Here is a 25207-nt window from a genome sequence, read left to right as displayed (position 1 = left end):
CACATGGGATAGTGGGGTCTCCAACACATGGGATATTGGGGTCACCAACACATGGGATAGAGGGGTCATCAACACATGGGATAGTGGGATTTCCAACATGTGGGATAGTGGGGTCTCCAACACATGGGATAGTTGGGTCATCAACACATGGGATAGTGGGGTCTCCAACACATGGGATAGTGGGGTCACCAACACATGGGATAGTGGGGTCACCAACACATGGGATAGTGGGGTCATCAACACATGGGATAGTGGACTCTCCAACACATGGGATAGTGGGGTCTCCAACACATGGGATAGTGGAATCTCCAAAATATGGGATAGTGGGGTCTCCAACACATGGGATAGTGGGGTCTCCAACACATGGGATAGTGGGGTCTCCAACAATTGGGATAGTGGGGTCTCCAACACATGGGATAGTGGGGTCATCAACACATGGGATAGTGGGGTCACCAACATATGGGATAGTGGGGTCACCAACATATGGGATAGTGGGTTCTCCAACACATGGGATAGTGGGGTCTCCAACACATGGGATAGTGGGGTCTACAACACATGGGATAGTGGGGTCTCCAACACATGGGATAGTGAGGTCTCCAACACATGGGATAGTGGGGTCACCAACACATGGGATAGTGGGGTCTCCAACACATGGGATAGTGGGGTCACCAACACATGGGATAGTGGGGTCATCAACACATGGGATATTGGGGTCACCAACACATGGGATAGTGGGGTCACCAACACATGGGATAGTGGGGTCATCAACACATGGGATAGTGGGTGCTCCAACACTTGGGATCGTGGGGTCACCAACACATGGGATAGTGGGGTCACCAACACATGGGATAGTGGGATTTCCAACATGTGGGATAGTGGGGTCACCAACACATGGGATAGTGGGGTCATCAACACATGGGATAGTGGGGTCACCAACACATGGGATAGTGGGGTCACCAACACATGGGATAGTGGGGTCACCAACACATGGGATAGTGGGGTCACCAACACATGGGATAGTGGGATTTCCAACATGTGGGATAGTGGGGTCATCAACACATGGGATAGTGGGGTCACCAACAAACAGGATAGTGGGGTCACCAACACACGGGATAGTGGGGTCATCAACACACGGGATAGTGGGGTCACCAACACACGGGATAGTGGGGTCACCAACACATGGGATAGTGGGGTCACCAACACATGGGATAGTGGGGTCACCAACACATGGGATAGTGGGATTTCCAACATGTGGGATAGTGGGGTCATCAACACATGGGATAGTGGAATCTCCAACACATGGGATAGTGGGGTCTCCAACACATGGGATAGTGGGGTCTCCAACACATGGGATAGTGGGGTCTCCAACACATGGGATAGTGGGGTCTCCAACACATGGGATAGTGGGGTCACCAACACATGGGATAGTGTGGTCATCAACACATGGGATAGTGTGGTCTCCAACACATGGGATAGTGGGGTCATCAACACATGGGATAGTGGGGTCTCCAACACATGGGATAGTGGGGTCTCCAACACATGGGATAGTGGGGTCTCCAACACATGGGATAGTGGAATCTCCAACATATGGGATAGTGGGGACTCCAACACATGGGATAGTGGGGTCTCCAACACATGGGATATTGGGGTCACCAACACATGGGATAGAGGGGTCATCAACACATGGGATAGTGGGATTTCCAACATGTGGGATAGTGGGGTCTCCAACACATGGGATAGTTGGGTCATCAACACATGGGATAGTGGGGTCTCCAACACATGGGATAGTGGGGTCACCAACACATGGGATAGTGGGGTCACCAACACATGGGATAGTGGGGTCATCAACACATGGGATAGTGGACTCTCCAACACATGGGATAGTGGGGTCTCCAACACATGGGATAGTGGAATCTCCAACATATGGGATAGTGGGGTCTCCAACACATGGGATAGTGGGGTCTCCAACACATGGGATAGTGGGGTCTCCAACAATTGGGATAGTGGGGTCTCCAACACATGGGATAGTGGGGTCATCAACACATGGGATAGTGGGGTCACCAACATATGGGATAGTGGGGTCACCAACATATGGGATAGTGGGTTCTCCAACACATGGGATAGTGGGGTCTCCAACACATGGGATAGTGGGGTCTACAACACATGGGATAGTGGGGTCTCCAACACATGGGATAGTGAGGTCTCCAACACATGGGATAGTGGGGTCACCAACACATGGGATAGTGGGGTCTCCAACACATGGGATAGTGGGGTCACCAACACATGGGATAGTGGGGTCATCAACACATGGGATATTGGGGTCACCAACACATGGGATAGTGGGGTCACCAACACATGGGATAGTGGGGTCATCAACACATGGGATAGTGGGTGCTCCAACACTTGGGATCGTGGGGTCACCAACACATGGGATAGTGGGGTCACCAACACATGGGATAGTGGGATTTCCAACATGTGGGATAGTGGGGTCACCAACACATGGGATAGTGGGGTCATCAACACATGGGATAGTGGGGTCACCAACACATGGGATAGTGGGGTCACCAACACATGGGATAGTGGGGTCACCAACACATGGGATAGTGGGGTCACCAACACATGGGATAGTGGGGTCATCAACACATGGGATAGTGGGGTCACCACACCTGGGATAGTGGGGTCTCCAACACATGGGATAGTGGGGTCACCAACACATGGGAGAGTTGGGTCACCAACACATGGGATAGTGGGGTCTCCAACACATGGGATAGTGGGGTCACCAACACATGGAATAGTTGGGTCACCAACAAACAGGATAGTGGGGTCACCAACACACGGGATAGTGGGGTCATCAACACACGGGATAGTGGGGTCTCCAACACACGGGATAGTGGGGTCACCAACACATGGGATAGTGGGGTCACCAACACATGGGATAGTGGGGCAACCAACACATGGGATAGTGGGATTTCCAACATGTGGGGTAGTGGGGTCATCAACACATGGGATAGTGGGGTCACCAACACATGGGATAGTGGGGTAACCAACACATGGGATAGTGGGATTTCCAACATGTGGGGTAGTGGGGTCATCAACACATGGGATAGTGGGGTCTCCAACACATGGGATAGTGGGGTCTCCAACACATGGGATAGTGGGGTCTCCAACACATGGGATAGTGGGGTCTCCAACACATGGGATAGTGGGGTCTCCAACACATGGGATAGTGGGGTCATCAACACATGGGATAGTGGGGTCATCAACACATGGGATAGTGGGGTCTACAACACATGGGATAGTGGGGTCACCAACACATGGGATAGTGGGGTCACCAATATATGGGATAGTGGGGTCTCCAACACATGGGATAGTGGGGTCTCCAACACATGGGATAGTGGGGTCACCAACATATGGGATCGTGGGGTCACCAACATATGGGATAGTGGGGTCTCCAACACATGGGATAGTGGGGTCTCCAACACATGGGATAGTGGGGTCTCCAACACATGGGATAGTGGGGTCTCCAACACATGGGATAGTGGGGTCACCAACACATGGGATAGTGGGGTCTCCAACACATGGGATAGTGGGGTCACCAACACATGGGATAGTGGAATCTCCAACACATGGGATAGTGGGGTCATCAACACATGGGATAGTGGGGTCATCAACACATGGGATAGTGGGGTCACCAACACATGGGATAGTGGGGTCACCAACACATGGGATAGTGGGGTCACCAACAAATGAGATAGTGGGGTCACCAACAAATGAGATAGTGGGGTCACCAACACATGGGATAGTGGAATCTCCAACATATGGGATAGTGGGGTCTCCAACAAATGGGATAGTGGGGTCACCAACACATGGGACAGTGGGGTCACCAACAAATGAGATAGTGGGGTCACCAACACATGGGATAGTGGGGTCATCAACACATGGGACAGTGGGGTCACCAACAAATGAGATAGTGGGGTCATCAACACATGGGATAGTGGGGTCTCCAACACATGGGATAGTGGGGTCACCAACACATGGGACAGTGGGGTCACCAACAAATGAGATAGTGGGGTCTCCAACACATGGGATAGTGGGGTCTCCAACACATGGGATAGTGAGGTCTCCAACACATGGGATAGTGGGGTCACCAACACATGGGACAGTGAGGTTTCCAACACATGGGATAGTGGGGTCTCCAACACATGGGACAGTGAGGTCTCCAACACATGGGATAGTGGGGTCTCCAACACATGGGACAGTGAGGTCACCAACACATGGGATAGTGGGGTCATCAACACATGGGATAGTGGAATCTCCAACACATGGGATAGTGGGGTCTCCAACACATGGGATAGTGGGGTCTCCAACACATGGGATAGTGAGGTCTCCAACACATGGGATAGTGGGGTGACCAACACATGGGATAGTGGGGTCATCAACACATGGGATAGTGGAATCTCCAACACATGGGATAGTGGGGTCTCGAACACATGGGATAGTGGGGTGTCCAACACATGGGATAGTGAGGTCTCCAACACATGGGATAGTGGGGTCACCAACACATGGGATAGTGGGGTCTCCAACACATGGGATAGTGGGGTCACCAACACATGAATGGTGAGGTCACCAACACATGGGATAGTGGAATCTCCAACACATGGGATAGTGGGGTCTCCAACACATGGGATAGTGGGGTCTCCAACACATGGGATAGTGGGGTCTCCAACACATGGGATAGTGGGGTCACCAACACATGGGATAGTGTGGTCATCAACACATGGGATAGTGTGGTCTCCAACACATGGGATAGTGGGGTCATCAACACATGGGATAGTGGGGTCTCCAACACATGGGATAGTGGGGTCTCCAACACATGGGATAGTGGGGTCTCCAACACATGGGATAGTGAAATCTCCAACATATGGGATAGTGGGGTCTCCAACACATGGGATAGTGGGGTCTCCAACACATGGGATAGTGGAATCTCCAACACATGGGATAGTGGGGTCTCCAACACATGGGATAGTGGGGTCTCCAACACATTGGATAGTGGGGTCACCAACACATGGGATAGTGGGGTCTCCAACACATGGGATAGTGGGGTCACCAACAAATGAGATAGTGGGGTCACCAACACATGGGATAGTGGGGTCACCAACACATGGGACAGTGGGGTCACCAACAAATGAGATAGTGGGGTCACCAACACATGGGATAGTGGGGTCACCAACACATGGGACAGTGGGGTCACCAACAAATGAGATAGTGGGGTCACCAACACATGGGATAGTGGGGTCATCAACACATGGGATAGTGGGGTCATCAACACATGGGATAGTGGGGTCATCAACACATGGGATAGTGGGGTCACCAACACATGGGATAGTGAGGTCACCAACACATGGGATAGTGGAATCTCCAACACGTGGGATAGTGGGGTCTCCAACACATGGGATAGTGGGGTCACCAACACATGGGATAGTGGGGTCTCCAACACATGGGATAGTGGAATCTCCAACACATGGGATAGTGGGGTCACCAACACATGGGATAGTGGGGTCTCCAACACATGGGATAGTGGGGTCACCAACACATGGGATAGTGGGGTCTCCAACACATGGGATAGTGGGGTCTCCAACACATGGGATAGTGGGGGCTCCAACACATGGGATAGTGGGGTCTCCAACACATGGGATAGTGGAATCTCCAACATATGGGATAGTGGGGTCTCCAACACATGGGATAGTGGGGTCTCCAACACATGGGATAGTGGAATCTACAACACATGGGATAGTGGGGTCTCCAACACATGGGATAGTGGGGTCTCCAACACATGGGATAGTGGGGTCACCAACACATGGGATAGTGGGGTCTCCAACACATGGGATAGTGGGGTCACCAACAAATGAGATAGTGGGGTCACCAACACATGGGATAGTGGGGTCACCAACACATGGGACAGTGGGGTCACCAACAAATGAGATAGTGGGGTCACCAACACATGGGATAGTGGGGTCACCAACACATGGGACAGTGGGGTCACCAACAAATGAGATAGTGGGGTCACCAACACATGGGATAGTGGGGTCATCAACACATGGGATAGTGGGGTCATCAACACATGGGATAGTGGGGTCACCAACACATGGGATAGTGAGGTCACCAACACATGGGATAGTGGAATCTCCAACACATGGGATAGTGGGGTCTCCAACACATGGGATAGTGGGGTCTCCAACACATGGGATAGTGGGGTCACCAACACATGGGATAGTGGGGTCTCCAACACATGGGATAGTGGAATCTCCAACACATGGGATAGTGGGGTCACCAACACATGGGATAGTGGGGTCTCCAACACATGGGATAGTGGGGTCACCAACACATGGGATAGTGGGGTCTCCAACACATGGGATAGTGGGGTCACCAACACATGGGATAGTGGGGTCACCAACACATGGGATAGTGGGGTCTCCAACACATGGGATAGTGGGGTCTCCAACACATGGGACAGTGAGGTCTCCAACACATGGGATAGTGGGGTCTCCAACACATGGGACAGTGAGGTCACCAACACATGGGATAGTGGGATCATCAACACACGGGATAGTGAGGTGTCCAACACATGGGACAGTGAGGTCTCCAACACATGGGATAGTGGGGTCTCCAACACATGGGACAGTGAGGTCACCAACACATGGGATAGTGGGGTCTCCAACACATAGGATAGTGGGGTCTCCAACACATGGGATAGTGGGGTCTCCAACACATGGGATAGTGGGGTCTCCAACACATGGGATAGTGAGGTCTCCAACACATGGGATAGTGGGGTCACCAACACATGGGATAGTGGGGTCACCAACACATGGGATAGTGGGGTCATCAACACATGGGATATTGGGGTCACCAACACATGGGATAGTGGGGTCACCAACACATGGGATAGTGGGGTCATCAACACATGGGATAGTGGGTGCTCCAACACTTGGGATCGTGGGGTCACCAACACATGGTATAGTGGGGTCACCAACACATGGGATAGTGGGATTTCCAACATGTGGGATAGTGGGGTCACCAACACATGGGATAGTGGGGTCATCAACACATGGGATAGTGGGGTCACCAACACATGGGATAGTGGGGTCACCAACACATGGGATAGTGGGGTCACCAACACATGGGATAGTGGGGTCACCAACACATGGGATAGTGGGGTCTCCAACACATGGGATAGTGGGGTCTCCAACACATGGGATAGTGAGGTCTCCAACACATGGGATAGTGGGGTCACCAACACATGGGATAGTGGAATCTCCAACACATGGGATAGTGGGGTCATCAACACATGGGATAGTGGGGTCATCAACACATGGGATAGTGGGGTCACCAACACATGGGATAGTGGGGTCACCAACACATGGGATAGTGGGGTCACCAACAAATGACATAGTGGGGTCACCAACAAATGAGATAGTGGGGTCTCCAACACATGGGATAGTGGGGTCACCAACAAATGAGATAGTGGGGTCACCAACACATGGGATAGTGGGGTCACCAACACATGGGACAATGGGGTCACCAACAAATGAGATAGTGGGGTCACCAACACATGGGATAGTGGGGTCACCAACACATGGGACAGTGGGGTCACCAACAAATGAGATAGTGGGGTCACCAACACATGGGATAGTGGGGTCATCAACACATGGGATAGTGGGGTCATCAACACATGGGATAGTGGGGTCACCAACACATGGGATAGTGAGGTCACCAACACATGGGATAGTGGAATCTCCAACACATGGGATAGTGGGGTCTCCAACACATGGGATAGTGGGGTCACCAACACATGGGATAGTGGGGTCTCCAACACATGGGATAGTGGAATCTCCAACACATGGGATAGTGGGGTCACCAACACATGGGATAGTGGGGTCTCCAACACATGGGATAGTGGGGTCACCAACACATGGGATAGTGGGGTCTCCAACACATGGGATAGTGGGGTCACCAACACATGGGATAGTGGGGTCACCAACACATGGGATAGTGGGGTCTCCAACACATGGGATAGTGGGGTCTCCAACACATGGGACAGTGAGGTCTCCAACACATGGGATAGTGGGGTCTCCAACACATGGGACAGTGAGGTCACCAACACATGGGATAGTGGGGTCATCAACACACGGGATAGTGAGGTGTCCAACACATGGGACAGTGAGGTCTCCAACACATGGGATAGTGGGGTCTCCAACACATGGGACAGTGAGGTCACCAACACATGGGATAGTGGGGTCTCCAACACATAGGATAGTGGGGTCTCCAACACATGGGATAGTGGAGTCTCCAACACATGGGATAGTGGGGTCTACAACACATGGGATAGTGGGGTCTCCAACACATGGGATAGTGAGGTCTCCAACACATGGGATAGTGGGGTCACCAACACATGGGATAGTGGGGTCTCCAACACATGGGATAGTGGGGTCACCAACACATGGGATAGTGGGGTCATCAACACATGGGATATTGGGGTCACCAACACATGGGATAGTGGGGTCACCAACACATGGGATAGTGGGGTCATCAACACATGGGATAGTGGGATTTCCAACATGTGGGATAGTGGGGTCACCAACACATGGGATAGTGGGGTCATCAACACATGGGATAGTGGGGTCACCAACACATGGGATAGTGGGGTCACCAACACATGGGATAGTGGGGTCACCAACACATGGGATAGTGGGGTCTCCAACACATGGGATAGTGGGGTCTCCAACACATGGGATAGTGAGGTCTCCAACACATGGGATAGTGGGGTCACCAACACATGGGATAGTGGAATCTCCAACACATGGGATAGTGGGGTCATCAACACATGGGATAGTGGGGTCATCAACACATGGGATAGTGGGGTCACCAACACATGGGATAGTGGGGTCACCAACACATGGGATAGTGGGGTCACCAACAAATGACATAGTGGGGTCACCAACAAATGAGATAGTGGGGTCACCAACACATGGGATAGTGGGGTCACCAACACATGGGATAGTGGGGTCACCAACACATGGGATAGTGGGGTCACCAACACATGGGATAGTGGGGTCACCAACACATGGGATAGTGGGGTCACCAACACATGGGATAGTGGAATCTCCAACACATGGGATAGTGGGGTCTCCAACACATGGGATAGTGGGGTAACCAACACATGGGATAGTGGGATTTCCAACATGTGGGGTAGTGGGGTCATCAACACATGGGATAGTGGGGTCTCCAACACATGGGATAGTGGGGTCTCCAACACATGGGATAGTGGGTTCTCCAACACATGGGATAGTGGGGTCTCCAACACATGGGATAGTGGGGTCTCCAACACATGGGATAGTGGGGTCATCAACACATGGGATAGTGGGGTCATCAACACATGGGATAGTGGGGTCTCCAACACATGGGATAGTGGGGTAACCAACACATGGGATAGTGGGATTTCCAACATGTGGGGTAGTGGGGTCATCAACACATGGGATAGTGGGGTCTCCAACACATGGGATAGTGGGGTCTCCAACACATGGGATAGTGGGGTCTCCAACACATGGGATAGTGGGGTCTCCAACACATGGGATAGTGGGGTCTCCAACACATGGGATAGTGGGGTCATCAACACATGGGATAGTGGGGTCATCAACACATGGGATAGTGGGGTCTCCAACACATGGGATAGTGGGGTCACCAACACATGGGATAGTGGGGTCACCAATATATGGGATAGTGGGGTCTCCAACACATGGGATAGTGGGGTCTCCAACACATGGGATAGTGGGGTCACCAACATATGGGATAGTGGGGTCACCAACATATGGGATAGTGGGGTCTCCAACACATGGGATAGTGGGGTCTCCAACACATGGGATAGTGGGGTCTCCAACACATGGGATAGTGGGGTCTCCAACACATGGGATAGTGAGGTCTCCAACACATGGGATAGTGGGGTCACCAACACATGGGATAGTGGGGTCTCCAACACATGGGATAGTGGGGTCACCAACACATGGGATAGTGGAATCTCCAACACATGGGATAGTGGGGTCATCAACACATGGGATAGTGGGGTCATCAACACATGGGATAGTGGGGTCACCAACACATGGGATAGTGGGGTCACCAACACATGGGATAGTGGGGGCACCAACAAATGAGATAGTGGGGTCACCAACAAATGAGATAGTGGGGTCACCAACACATGGGATAGTGGAATCTCCAACACATGGGATAGTGGGGTCTCCAACAAATGGGATAGTGGGGTCACCAACACATGGGACAGTGGGGTCACCAACAAATGAGATAGTGGGGTCACCAACACATGGGATAGTGGGGTCATCAACACATGGGACAGTGGGGTCACCAACAAATGAGATAGTGGGGTCATCAACACATGGGATAGTGGGGTCATCAACACATGGGATAGTGGGGTCTCCAACACATGGGATAGTGGGGTCACCAACACATGGGACAGTGGGGTCACCAACAAATGAGATAGTGGGGTCTCCAACACATGGGATAGTGGGGTCTCCAACACATGGGATAGTGAGGTCTCCAACACATGGGATAGTGGGGTCACCAACACATGGGACAGTGAGGTTTCCAACACATGGGATAGTGGGGTCTCCAACACATGGGACAGTGAGGTCTCCAACACATGGGATAGTGGGGTCTCCAACACATGGGACAGTGAGGTCACGAACACATGGGATAGTGGGGTCATCAACACATGGGATAGTGGAATCTCCAACACATGGGATAGTGGGGTCACCAACACATGGGATAGTGGGGTCATCAACACATGGGATAGTGGAATCTCCAACACATGGGATAGTGGGGTCTCGAACACATGGGATAGTGGGGTCTCCAACACATGGGATAGTGAGGTCTCCAACACATGGGATAGTGGGGTCACCAACACATGGGATAGTGGGGTCTCCAACACATGGGATAGTGGGGTCACCAACACATGGGATGGTGAGGTCACCAACACATGGGATAGTGGAATCTCCAACACATGGGATAGTGGGGTCTCCAACACATGGGATAGTGGGGTCTCCAACACATGGGATAGTGGGGTCTCCAACACATGGGATAGTGGGGTCTCCAACACATGGGATAGTGGGGTCACCAACACATGGGATAGTGTGGTCATCAACACATGGGATAGTGTGGTCTCCAACACATGGGATAGTGGGGTCATCAACACATGGGATAGTGGGGTCTCCAACACATGGGATAGTGGGGTCTCCAACACATGGGATAGTGGGGTCTCCAACACATGGGATAGTGGAATCTCCAACATATGGGATAGTGGGGTCTCCAACACATGGGATAGTGGGGTCTCCAACACATGGGATAGTGGGGTCTCCAACACATGGGATAGTGGGGTCTCCAACACATTGGATAGTGGGGTCACCAACACATGGGATAGTGGGGTCTCCAACACATGGGATAGTGGGGTCACCAACAAATGAGATAGTGGGGTCACCAACACATGGGATAGTGGGGTCACCAACACATGGGACAGTGGGGTCACCAACAAATGAGATAGTGGGGTCACCAACACATGGGATAGTGGGGTCACCAACACATGGGACAGTGGGGTCACCAACAAATGAGATAGTGGGGTCACCAACACATGGGATAGTGGGGTCATCAACACATGGGATAGTGGGGTCATCAACACATGGGATAGTGGGGTCATCAACACATGGGATAGTGGGGTCACCAACACATGGGATAGTGAGGTCACCAACACATGGGATAGTGGAATCTCCAACACATGGGATAGTGGGGTCTCCAACACATGGGATAGTGGGGTCACCAACACATGGGATAGTGGGGTCTCCAACAAATGGGATAGTGGGATCTCCAACACATGGGATAGTGGGGTCACCAACACATGGGATAGTGGGGTCTCCAACACATGGGATAGTGGGGTCACCAACACATGGGATAGTGGGGTCTCCAACACATGGGATAGTGGGGTCTCCAACACATGGGATAGTGGGGTCTCCAACACATGGGATAGTGGAATCTCCAACATATGGGATAGTGGGGTCTCCAACACATGGGATAGTGGGGTCTCCAACACATGGGATAGTGGAATCTCCAACACATGGGATAGTGGGGTCTCCAACACATGGGATAGTGGGGTCTCCAACACATGGGATAGTTGGGTCACCAACACATGGGATAGTGGGGTCTCCAACACATGGGATAGTGGGGTCACCAACAAATGAGATAGTGGGGTCACCAACACATGGGATAGTGGGGTCACCAACACATGGGACAGTGGGGTCACCAACAAATGAGATAGTGGGGTCACCAACACATGGGATAGTGGGGTCACCAACACATGGGACAGTGGGGTCACCAACAAATGAGATAGTGGGGTCACCAACACATGGGATAGTGGGGTCATCAACACATGGGATAGTGGGGTCATCAACACATGGGATAGTGGGGTCACCAACACATGGGATAGTGAGGTCACCAATACATGGGATAGTGGAATCTCCAACACATGGGATAGTGGGGTCTCCAACACATGGGACAGTGGGGTCACCAACACATGGGATAGTGGGGTCTCCAACACATGGGATAGTGGAATCTCCAACACATGGGATAGTGGGGTCACCAACACATGGGATAGTGGGGTCTCCAACACATGGGATAGTGGGGTCACCAACACATGGGATAGTGGGGTCTCCAACACATGGGATAGTGGGGACACCAACACATGGGATAGTGGGGTCACCAACACATGGGATAGTGGGGTCTCCAACACATGGGATAGTGGGGTCTCCAACACATGGGACAGTGAGGTCTCCAACACATGGGATAGTGGGGTCTCCAACACATGGGACAGTGAGGTCACCAACACATGGGATAGTGGGGTCATCAACACACGGGATAGTGAGGTGTCCAACACATGGGACAGTGAGGTCTCCAACACATGGGATAGTGGGGTCTCCAACACATGGGACAGTGAGGTCACCAACACATGGGATAGTGGGGTCTCCAACACATAGGATAGTGGGGTCACCAACACATGGGATAGTGGGGTCACCAACACATAGGATAGTGGGGTCACCAACACATGGGACAGTGGGGTCACCAACACATGGGATAGTGGGGTCACCAACACATGGGACAGTGAGGTCACCAACACATGGGATAGTGGGGTCTCCAACACATGGGATAGTGGAATCTCCAACACATGGGAGAGTGGGGTCTCCAACACATGGGATAGTGGGGTCTCCAACACATGGGATAGTGGGGTCACCAACACATGGGATAGTGGGGTCTCCAACACATGGGATAGTGGGGTCACCAACAAATGAGATAGTGGGGTCACCAACACATGGGATAGTGGGGTCACCAACACATGGGACAGTGGGGTCACCAACAAATGAGATAGTGGGGTCACCAACACATGGGATATTGGGGTCACCAACACATGGGACAGTGGGGTCACCAACAAATGAGATAGTGGGGTCATCAACACATGGGATAGTGGGGTCATCAACACATGGGATAGTGGGGTCATCAACACATGGGATAGTGGGGTCATCAACACATGGGATAGTGGGGTCAACAACACATGGGATAGTGAGGTCACCAACACATGGGATAGTGGAATCTCCAACACATGGGATAGTGGGGTCTCCAACACATGGGATAGTGGGGTCACCAACACATGGGATAGTGGGGTCTCCAACACATGGGATAGTGGAATCTCCAACACATGGGATAGTGGGGTCACCAACACATGGGATAGTGGGGTCTCCAACACATGGGATAGTGGGGTCACCAACACATGGGATAGTGGGGTCTCCAACACATGGGATAGTGGGGTCACCAACACATGGGATAGTGGGGTCACCAACACATGGGATAGTGGGGTCTCCAACACATGGGATAGTGGGGTCTCCAACACATGGGACAGTGAGGTCTCCAACACATGGGATAGTGGGGTCTCCAACACATGGGACAGTGACGTCTCCAACACATGGGATAGTGGGGTCTCCAACACATGGGACAGTGAGGTCACCAACACATGGGATAGTGGGGTCTCCAACACATAGGATAGTGGGGTCACCAACACATGGGATAGTGGGGTCACCAACACATAGGATAGTGGGGTCACCAACACATGGGACAGTGGGGTCACCAACACATGGGATAGTGGGGTCACCAACACATGGGACAGTGAGGTCACCAACACATGGGATAGTGAGGTCTCCAACACATGGGATAGTGGGGTCTCCAACACATGGGATAGTGGGGTCTCCAACACATAGGATAGTGGGGTCACCAACACATAGGATAGTGGGGTCACCAACATATGGGATAGTGGGGTCACCAACACATGGGATAGTGGGGTCACCAACACATGGGACAGTGAGGTCACCAACACATGGGATAGTGAGGTCTCCAACACATGGGATAGTGGGGTCTCCAACACATGGGATAGTGGAATCTCCAACACATGGGATAGTGGGGTCTCCAACACATGGGACAGTGAGGTCACCAACACATGGGATAGTGGGGTCTCCAACACATGGGATAGTGGGGTCTCCAACACATGGGATAGTGGAATCTCCAAAATATGGGATAGTGGGGTCTCCAACACATGGGATAGTGGGGTCACCAACACATGGGATAGTGGGGTCACCAACAAATGAGATAGTGGGGTCACCAACAAATGAGATAGTGGGGTCTCCAACACATGGGATAGTGGGGTCTCCAACACATGGGATAGTGGGGTCACCAACAGATGGGATAGTGGGGTCTCCAACACATGGGATAGTGGAATCTCCAACACATGGGATAGTGAGGTCACCAACACATGGGATAGTGGGGTCTCCAACACATGGGATAGTGGGGTCATCAACACATGGGATAGTGGGGTCTCCAACACATGGGATAGTGGGGTCACCAACACATAGGATAGTGGGGTCACCAACACATGGGATAGTGGGGTCTCCAACACATGGGATAGTGGGGTCACCAACACATAGGATAGTGGGGTCACCAACACATGGGATAGTGGGGTCTCCAACACATGGGATAGTGCGGTCACCAACACATGGGATAGTGGGGTCTCCAACACATGGGATAGTGGGGTCACCAACACATAGGATAGTGGGGTCACCAACACATGGGATAGTGGGGTCTCCAACAGATGGGATAGTGGGGTCTCCAACACATGGGACAGTGAGGTCTCCAACACATGGGATAGTGGGGTCTCCAACACATGGGACAGTGAGGTCACCAACACATGGGATAGTGGGGTCATCAACACACGGGATAGTGAGGTGTCCAACACATGGGACAGTGAGGTCTCCAACACATGGGATAGTGGGGTCTCCAACACATGGGACAGTGAGGTCACCAACACATGGGATAGTGGGGTCTCCAACACATAGGATAGTGGGGTCACCAACACATGGGATAGTGGGGTCACCAACACATGGGATAGTGGGGTCACCAACACATGGGACAGTGGGGTCACCAACACATGGCATAGTGGGGTCACCAACACATGGGACAGTGAGGTCACCAACACATGGGATAGTGAGGTCTCCAACACATGGGATAGTGGGGTCTCCAACACATGGGATAGTGGGGTCTCCAACACATAGGATAGTGGGGTCACCAACATATGGGACAGTGGGGTCACCAACACATGGGATAGTGGGGTCACCAACACATGGGACAGTGAGGTCACCAACACATGGGATAGTGAGGTCTCCAACACATGGGATAGTGGGGTCTCCAACACATGGGATAGTGGAATCTCCAACACATGGGATAGTGGGGTCTCCAACACATGGGACAGTGAGGTCACCAACACATGGGATAGTGGGGTCTCCAACACATGGGATAGTGGGGTCTCCAACACATGGGATAGTGGAATCTCCAAAATATGGGATAGTGGGGTCTCCAACACATGGGATAGTGGGGTCACCAACACATGGGATAGTGGGGTCACCAACAAATGAGATAGTGGGGTCACCAACACATGGGATAGTGGGGTCTCCAACACATGGGATAGTGGGGTCACCAACAAATGAGATAGTGGGGTCTCCAACACATGGGATAGTGGGGTCTCCAACACATGGGATAGTGGGGTCTCCAACACATGGGATAGTGGGGTCTCCAACACATGGGATAGTGGAATCTCCAACATATGGGATAGTGGGGTCTCCAACACATGGGATAGTGGGGTCTCCAACACATGGGATAGTGGGGTCTCCAACACATGGGATAGTGGAATCTCCAACATATGGGATAGTGGGGTCTCCAACACATGGGATAGTGGGGTCTCCAACACATGGGATAGTGGAATCTCCAACACATGGGATAGTGGGGTCTCCAACACATGGGATAGTGGGGTCTCCAACACATGGGATAGTGGGGTCACCAACACATGGGATAGTGGGGTCTCCAACACATGGGATAGTGGGGTCACCAACAAATGAGATAGTGGGGTCACCAACACATGGGATAGTGGGGTCACCAACACATGGGACAGTGGGGTCACCAACAAATGAGATAGTGGGGTCACCAACACATGGGATAGTGGGGTCACCAACACATGGGACAGTGGGGTCACCAACAAATGAGATAGTGGGGTCACCAACACATGGGATAGTGGGTTCATCAACACATGGGATAGTGGGGTCATCAACACATGGGATAGTGGGGTCACCAACACATGGGATAGTGAGGTCACCAATACATGGGATAGTGGAATCTCCAACACATGGGATAGTGGGGTCTCCAACACATGGGATAGTGGGGTCACCAACACATGGGATAGTGGGGTCTCCAACACATGGGATAGTGGAATCTCCAACACATGGGATAGTGGGGTCACCAACACATGGGATAGTGGGGTCTCCAACACATGGGATAGTGGGGTCACCAACACATGGGATAGTGGGGTCTCCAACACATGGGATAGTGGGGTCACCAACACATGGGATAGTGGGGTCACCAACACATGGGATAGTGGGGTCTCCAACACATGGGATAGTGGGGTCTCCAACACATGGGACAGTGAGGTCTCCAACACATGGGATAGTGGGGTCTCCAACACATGGGACAGTGAGGTCACCAACACATGGGATAGTGGGGTCATCAACACACGGGATAGTGAGGTGTCCAACACATGGGACAGTGAGGTCTCCAACACATGGGATAGTGGGGTCTCCAACACATGGGACAGTGAGGTCACCAACACATGGGATAGTGGGGTCTCCAACACATAGGATAGTGGGGTCACCAACACATGGGATAGTGGGGTCACCAACACATAGGATAGTGGGGTCACCAACACATGGGACAGTGGGGTCACCAACACATGGGATAGTGGGGTCACCAACACATGGGACAGTGAGGTCACCAACACATGGGATAGTGGGGTCTCCAACACATGGGATAGTGGGGTCTCCAACACATGGGATAGTGGAATCTCCAACACATGGGATAGTGGGGTCTCCAACACATGGGATAGTGGGGTCTCCAACACATGGGATAGTGGGGTCACCAACACATGGGATAGTGGGGTCTCCAACACATGGGATAGTGGGGTCACCAACAAATGAGATAGTGGGGTCACCAACACATGGGATAGTGGGGTCACCAACACATGGGACAGTGGGGTCACCAACAAATGAGATAGTGGGGTCACCAACACATGCGATATTGGGGTCACCAACACATGGGACAGTGGGGTCACCAACAAATGAGATAGTGGGGTCACCAACACATGGGATAGTGGGGTCATCAACACATGGGATAGTGGGGTCATCAACACATGGGATAGTGGGGTCATCAACACATGGGATAGTGGGGTCACCAACACATGGGATAGTGAGGTCACCAACACATGGGATAGTGGAATCTCCAACACATGGGATAGTGGGGTCTCCAACACATGGGATAGTGGGGTCACCAACACATGGGATAGTGGGGTCTCCAACACATGGGATAGTGGAATCTCCAACACATGGGATAGTGGGGTCACCAACACATGGGACAGTGGGGTCTCCAACACATGGGATAGTGGGGTCACCAACACATGGGATAGTGGGGTCTCCAACACATGGGATAGTGGGGTCACCAACACATGGGATAGTGGGGTCACCAACACATGGGATAGTGGGGTCTCCAACACATGGGATAGTGGGGTCTCCAACACATGGGACAGTGAGGTCTCCAACACATGGGATAGTGGGGTCTCCAACACATGGGACAGTGAGGTCACCAACACATGGGATAGTTGGGTCATCAACACACGGGATAGTGAGGTGTCCAACACATGGGACAGTGACGTCTCAACACATGGGATAGTGGGGTCTCCAACACATGGGACAGTGAGGTCACCAACACATGGGATAGTGGGGTCTCCAACACATAGGATAGTGGGGTCACCAACACATGGGATAGTGGGGTCACCAACACATAGGATAGTGGGGTCACCAACACATGGGACAGTGGGGTCACCAACACATGGGATAGTGGGGTCACCAACACATGGGACAGTGAGGTCACCAACACATGGGATAGTGAGGTCTCCAACACATGGGATAGTGGGTTCTCCAACACATGGGATAGTGGGGTCTCCAACACATAGGATAGTGGGGTCTCCAACACATAGGATAGTGGGGTCACCAACACATAGGATAGTGGGTTCTCCAACACATGGGATAGTGGGGTCTCCAACACATAGGATAGTGGGGTCACCAACACATAGGATAGTGGGGTCACCAACATATGGGATAGTGGGGTCACCAACACATGGGATAGTGGGGTCACCAACACATGGGACAGTGAGGTCACCAACACATGGGATAGTGAGGTCTCCAACACATGGGATAGTGGGGTCTCCAACACATGGGATAGTGGAATCTCCAACACATGGGATAGTGGGGTCTCCAACACATGGGACAGTGAGGTCACCAACACATGGGATAGTGGGGTCTCCAACACATGGGATAGTGGGGTCTCCAACACATGGGATAGTGGAATCTCCAAAATATGGGATAGTGGGGTCTCCAACACATGGGATAGTGGGGTCACCAACACATGGGATAGTGGGGTCACCAACAAATGAGATAGTGGGGTCACCAACAGATGGGATAGTGGGGTCTCCAACACATGGGATAGTGGGGTCACCAACACATGGGATAGTGGGGTCTCCAACACATGGGATAGTGGGGTCACCAACACATAGGATAGTGGGGTCACCAACACATGGGATAGTGGGGTCTCCAACAGATGGGATAGTGGGGTCTCCAACACATGGGACAGTGAGGTCTCCAACACATGGGATAGTGGGGTCTCCAACACATGGGACAGTGAGGTCACCAACACATGGGATAGTGGGGTCATCAACACACGGGATAGTGAGGTGTCCAACACATGGGACAGTGAGGTCTCCAACACATGGGATAGTGGGGTCTCCAACACATGGGACAGTGAGGTCACCAACACATGGGATAGTGGGGTCTCCAACACATAGGATAGTGGGTTCACCAACACATGGGATAGTGGGGTCACCAACACATGGGATAGTGGGGTCACCAACACATGGGACAGTGGGGTCACCAACACATGGCATAGTGGGGTCACCAACACATGGGACAGTGAGGTCACCAACACATGGGATAGTGAGGTCTCCAACACATGGGATAGTGGGGTCTCCAACACATGGGATAGTGGGGTCTCCAACACATAGGATAGTGGGGTCACCAACATATGGGACAGTGGGGTCACCAACACATGGGATAGTGGGGTCACCAACACATGGGACAGTGAGGTCACCAACACATGGGATAGTGAGGTCTCCAACACATGGGATAGTGGGGTCTCCAACACATGGGATAGTGGAATCTCCAACACATGGGATAGTGGGGTCTCCAACACATGGGACAGTGAGGTCACCAACACATGGGATAGTGGGGTCTCCAACACATGGGATAGTGGGGTCTCCAACACATGGGATAGTGGAATCTCCAAAATATGGTATAGTGGGGTCTCCAACACATGGGATAGTGGGGTCACCAACACATGGGATAGTGGGGTCACCAACAAATGAGATAGTGGGGTCACCAACACATGGGATAGTGGGGTCTCCAACACATGGGATAGTGGGGTCACCAACAAATGAGATAGTGGGGTCACCAACAAATGAGATAGTGGGGTCTCCAACACATGGGATAGTGGGGTCTCCAACACATGGGATAGTGGGGTCACCAACACATGGGATAGTGGGGTCACCAACACATGGGATAGTGGGGTCACCAACACATGGGATAGTGGGGTCACCAACACATGGGATAGTGGAATCTCCAACACATGGGTTAGTGGGGTCTCCAACACATGGGATAGTGGGGTCTCCAACACATGGGATAGTGGGGTCTCCAACACATGGGATAGTGGGGTCTCCAACACATGGGATAGTGGGGTCTCCAACACATGGGATAGTGGGGTCTCCAACACATGGGATAGTGGGGTCATCAACACATGGGATAGTGGGGTCATCAACACATGGGATAGTGGGGTCATCAACACATGGGATAGTGGGGTCACCAACACATGGGATAGTGAGGTCACCAACACATGGGATAGTGGAATCTCCAACACATGGGATAGTGGGGTCTCCAACACATGGGATAGTGGGGTCACCAACACATGGGATAGTGGGGTCTCCAACACATGGGATAGTGGAATCTCCAACACATGGGATAGTGGGGTCACCAACACATGGGATAGTGGGGTCTCCAACACATGGGATAGTGGGGTCACCAACACATGGGATAGTGGGGTCTCCAACACATGGGATAGTGGGGTCACCAACACATGGGATAGTGGGGGCACCAACACATGGGATAGTGGGGTCTCCAACACATGGGATAGTGGGGTCTCCAACACATGGGACAGTGAGGTCTCCAACACATGGGATAGTGGGGTCTCCAACACATGGGACAGTGAGGTCACCAACACATGGGATAGTGGGGTCATCAACACACGGGATAGTGAGGTGTCCAACACATGGGACAGTGAGGTCTCCAACACATGGGATAGTGGGGTCTCCAACACATGGGACAGTGAGGTCACCAACACATGGGATAGTGGGGTCTCCAACACATAGGATAGTGGGGTCACCAACACATGGGATAGTGGGGTCACCAACACATAGGATAGTGGGGTCACCAACACATGGGACAGTGGGGTCACCAACACATGGGATAGTGGGGTCACCAACACATGGGACAGTGAGGTCACCAACACATGGAATAGTGAGGTCTCCAACACATGGGATAGTGGGGTCTCCAACACATGGGATAGTGGGGTCTCCAACACATAGGATAGTGGGGTCACCAACATATGGGACAGTGGGGTCACCAACACATGGGATAGTGGGGTCACCAACACATGGGACAGTGAGGTCACCAACACATGGGATAGTGAGGTCTCCAACACATGGGATAGTGGGGTCTCCAACACATGGGATAGTGGAATCTCCAACACATGGGATAGTGGGGTCTCCAACACATGGGACAGTGAGGTCACCAACACATGGGATAGTGGGGTCTCCAACACATGGGATATTGGGGTCTCCAACACATGGGATAGTGGAATCTCCAAAATATGGGATAGTGGGGTCTCGAACACATGGGATAGTGGGGTCACCAACACATGGGATAGTGGGGTCACCAACAAATGAGATAGTGGGGTCACCAACACATGGGATAGTGGGGTCTCCAACACATGGGATAGTGGGGTCACCAACAAATGAGATAGTGGGGTCACCAACACATGGGATAGTGGGGTCTCCAACACATGGGATAGTGGGGTCTCCAACACATGGGATAGTGGGGTCTCCAACACATGGGATAGTGGGGTCTCCAACACATGGGATAGTGGGGTCATCAACACATGGGATAGTGGGGTCATCAACACATGGGATAGTGGGGTCACCAACACATGGGATAGTGAGGTCACCAACACATGGGATAGTGGAATCTCCAACACATGGGATAGTGGGGTCTCCAACACATGGGATAGTGGGGTCACCAACACATGGGATAGTGGGGTCTCCAACACATGGGATAGTGGAATCTCCAACACATGGGATAGTGGGGTCACCAACACATGGGATAGTGGGGTCTCCAACACATGGGATAGTGGGGTCACCAACACATGGGATAGTGGGGTCTCCAACACATGGGATAGTGGGGTCACCAACACATGGGATAGTGGGGTCACCAACACATGGGATAGTGGGGTCTCCAACACATGGGATAGTTGGGTCTCCAACACATGGGACAGTGAGGTCTCCAACACATGGGATAGTGGGGTCTCCAACACATGGGACAGTGAGGTCACCAACACATGGGATAGTGGGGTCTCCAACACATGGGACAGTGAGGTCACCAACACATGGGATAGTGGGTTCTCCAACACATCGGATAGTGGGGTCACCAACACATGGGATAGTGAGGTGTCCAACACATGGGACAGTGAGGTCTCCAACACATGGGATAGTGGGGTCTCCAACACATGGGACAGTGAGGTCACCAACACATGGGATAGTGGGTTCTCCAACACATAGGATAGTGGGGTCACCAACACATGGGATAGTGGGGTCACCAACACATAGGATAGTGGGGTCACCAACACATGGGACAGTGGGGTCACCAACACATGGGATAGTGGGGTCACCAACACATGGGACAGTGAGGTCACCAACACATGGGATAGTGAGGTCTCCAACACATGGGATAGTGGGGTCTCCAACACATGGGATAGTGGGGTCTCCAACACATAGGATAGTGGGGTCACCAACACATAGGATAGTGGGGTCACCAACATATGGGATAGTGGGGTCACCAACACATGGGATAGTGGGGTCACCAACACATGGGACAGTGAGGTCACCAACACATGGGATAGTGAGGTCTCCAACACATGGGATAGTGGGGTCTCCAACACATGGGATAGTGGAATCTCCAACACATGGGATAGTGGGGTCTCCAACACATGGGACAGTGAGGTCACCAACACATGGGATAGTGGGGTCTCCAACACATGGGATAGTGGGGTCTCCAACACATGGGATAGTGGAATCTCCAAAATATGGGATAGTGGGGTCTCCAACACATGGGATAGTGGGGTCACCAACACATGGGATAGTGGGGTCACCAACAAATGTGATAGTGGGGTCACCAACACATGGGATAGTGGGGTCTCCAACACATGGGATAGTGGGGTCACCAACAAATGAGATAGTGGGGTCACCAACAAATGAGATAGTGGGGTCTCCAACACATGGGATAGTGGGGTCTCCAACACATGGGATAGTGGGGTCACCAACAGATGGGATAGTGGGGTCTCCAACACATGGGATAGTGGAATCTCCAACACATGGGATAGTGAGGTCACCAACACATGGGATAGTGGGGTCTCCAACACATGGGATAGTGGGGTCACCAACACATGGGATAGTGGGGTCTCCAACACATGGGATAGTGGGGTCACCAACACATAGGATAGTGGGGTCACCAACACATGGGATAGTGGGGTCTCCAACAGATGGGATAGTGGGGTCTCCAACACATGGGACAGTGAGGTCTCCAACACATGGGATAGTGGGGTCTCCAACACATGGGACAGTGAGGTCACCAACACATGGGATAGTGGGGTCATCAACACACGGGATAGTGTGGTGTCCAACACATGGGACAGTGAGGTCTCCAACACATGGGATAGTGGGGTCTCCAACACATGGGACAGTGAGGTCACCAACACATGGGATAGTGGGGTCTCCAACACATAGGATAGTGGGGTCACCAACACATGGGATAGTGGGGTCACCAACACATAGGATAGTGGGGTCACCAACACATGGGACAGTGGGGTCACCAACACATGGGATAGTGGGGTCACCAACACATGGGACAGTGAGGTCACCAACACATGGGATAGTGAGGTCTCCAACACATGGGATAGTGGGGTCTCCAACACATGGGATAGTGGGGTCTCCAACACATAGGATAGTGGGGTCACCAACACATAGGATAGTGGGGTCACCAACATATGGGACAGTGGGGTCACCAACACATGGGATAGTGGGGTCACCAACACATGGGACAGTGAGGTCACCAACACATGGGATAGTGAGGTCTCCAACACATGGGATAGTGGGGTCTCCAACACATGGGATAGTGGAATCTCCAACACATGGGATAGTGGGGTCTCCAACACATGGGACAGTGAGGTCACCAACACATGGGATAGTGGGGTCTCCAACACATGGGATAGTGGGGTCTCCAACACATGGGATAGTGGAATCTCCAAAATATGGGATAGTGGGGTCTCCAACACATGGGATAGTGGGGTCACCAACACATGGGATAGTGGGGTCACCAACAAATGAGATAGTGGGGTCACCAACACATGGGATAGTGGGGTCTCCAACACATGGGATAGTGGGGTCACCAACAAATGAGATAGTGGGGTCACCAACAAATGAGATAGTGGGGTCTCCAACACATGGGATAGTGGGGTCTCCAACACATGGGATAGTGGGGTCACCAACACATGGGATAGTGGGGTCACCAACACATGGGATAGTGGGGTCACCAACACATGGGATAGTGGGGTCACCAACACATGGGATAGTGGAATCTCCAACACATGGGATAGTGGGGTCTCCAACACATGGGATAGTGGGGTCTCCAACACATGGGATAGTGGGGTCTCCAACACATGGGATAGTGGGGTCTCCAACACATGGGATAGTGGGGTCTCCAACACATGGGATAGTGGGGTCTCCAACACATGGGATAGTGGGGTCACCAACACATGGGATAGTGGGGTCACCAACACATGGGATAGTGGGGTCACCAACAAATGAGATAGTGGGGTCACCAACACATGGGATAGTGGGGTCTCCAACACATGGGATAGTGGGGTCACCAACAAATGAGATAGTGGGGTCACCAACAAATGAGATAGTGGGGTCTCCAACACATGGGATAGTGGGGTCTCCAACACATGGGATAGTGGGGTCACCAACACATGGGATAGTGGGGTCACCAACACATGGGATAGTGGGGTCACCAACACATGGGAT

At 52.2% G+C, this 25207-nt stretch overlaps 1 protein-coding gene across 1 annotated transcript in view; it reads right to left on the bottom strand.

Moving 5' to 3' along the window:
* LOC137306716 (aminopeptidase Ey-like) overlaps positions 1 to 25207 on the bottom strand; it is a 62044-nt gene that overhangs the window by 36444 nt on the left and 393 nt on the right. The gene's annotated exons all lie outside the window — the stretch shown is intronic.

Source organism: Heptranchias perlo, chromosome 44, assembly GCF_035084215.1.
Source record: "Heptranchias perlo isolate sHepPer1 chromosome 44, sHepPer1.hap1, whole genome shotgun sequence".
In the NCBI taxonomy this organism is placed as follows: domain Eukaryota; kingdom Metazoa; phylum Chordata; class Chondrichthyes; order Hexanchiformes; family Hexanchidae; genus Heptranchias; species Heptranchias perlo.
The sequence above is the reverse complement of the archived record's forward strand: the minus strand, read 5'-3'. Positions and strand labels throughout refer to the sequence as shown.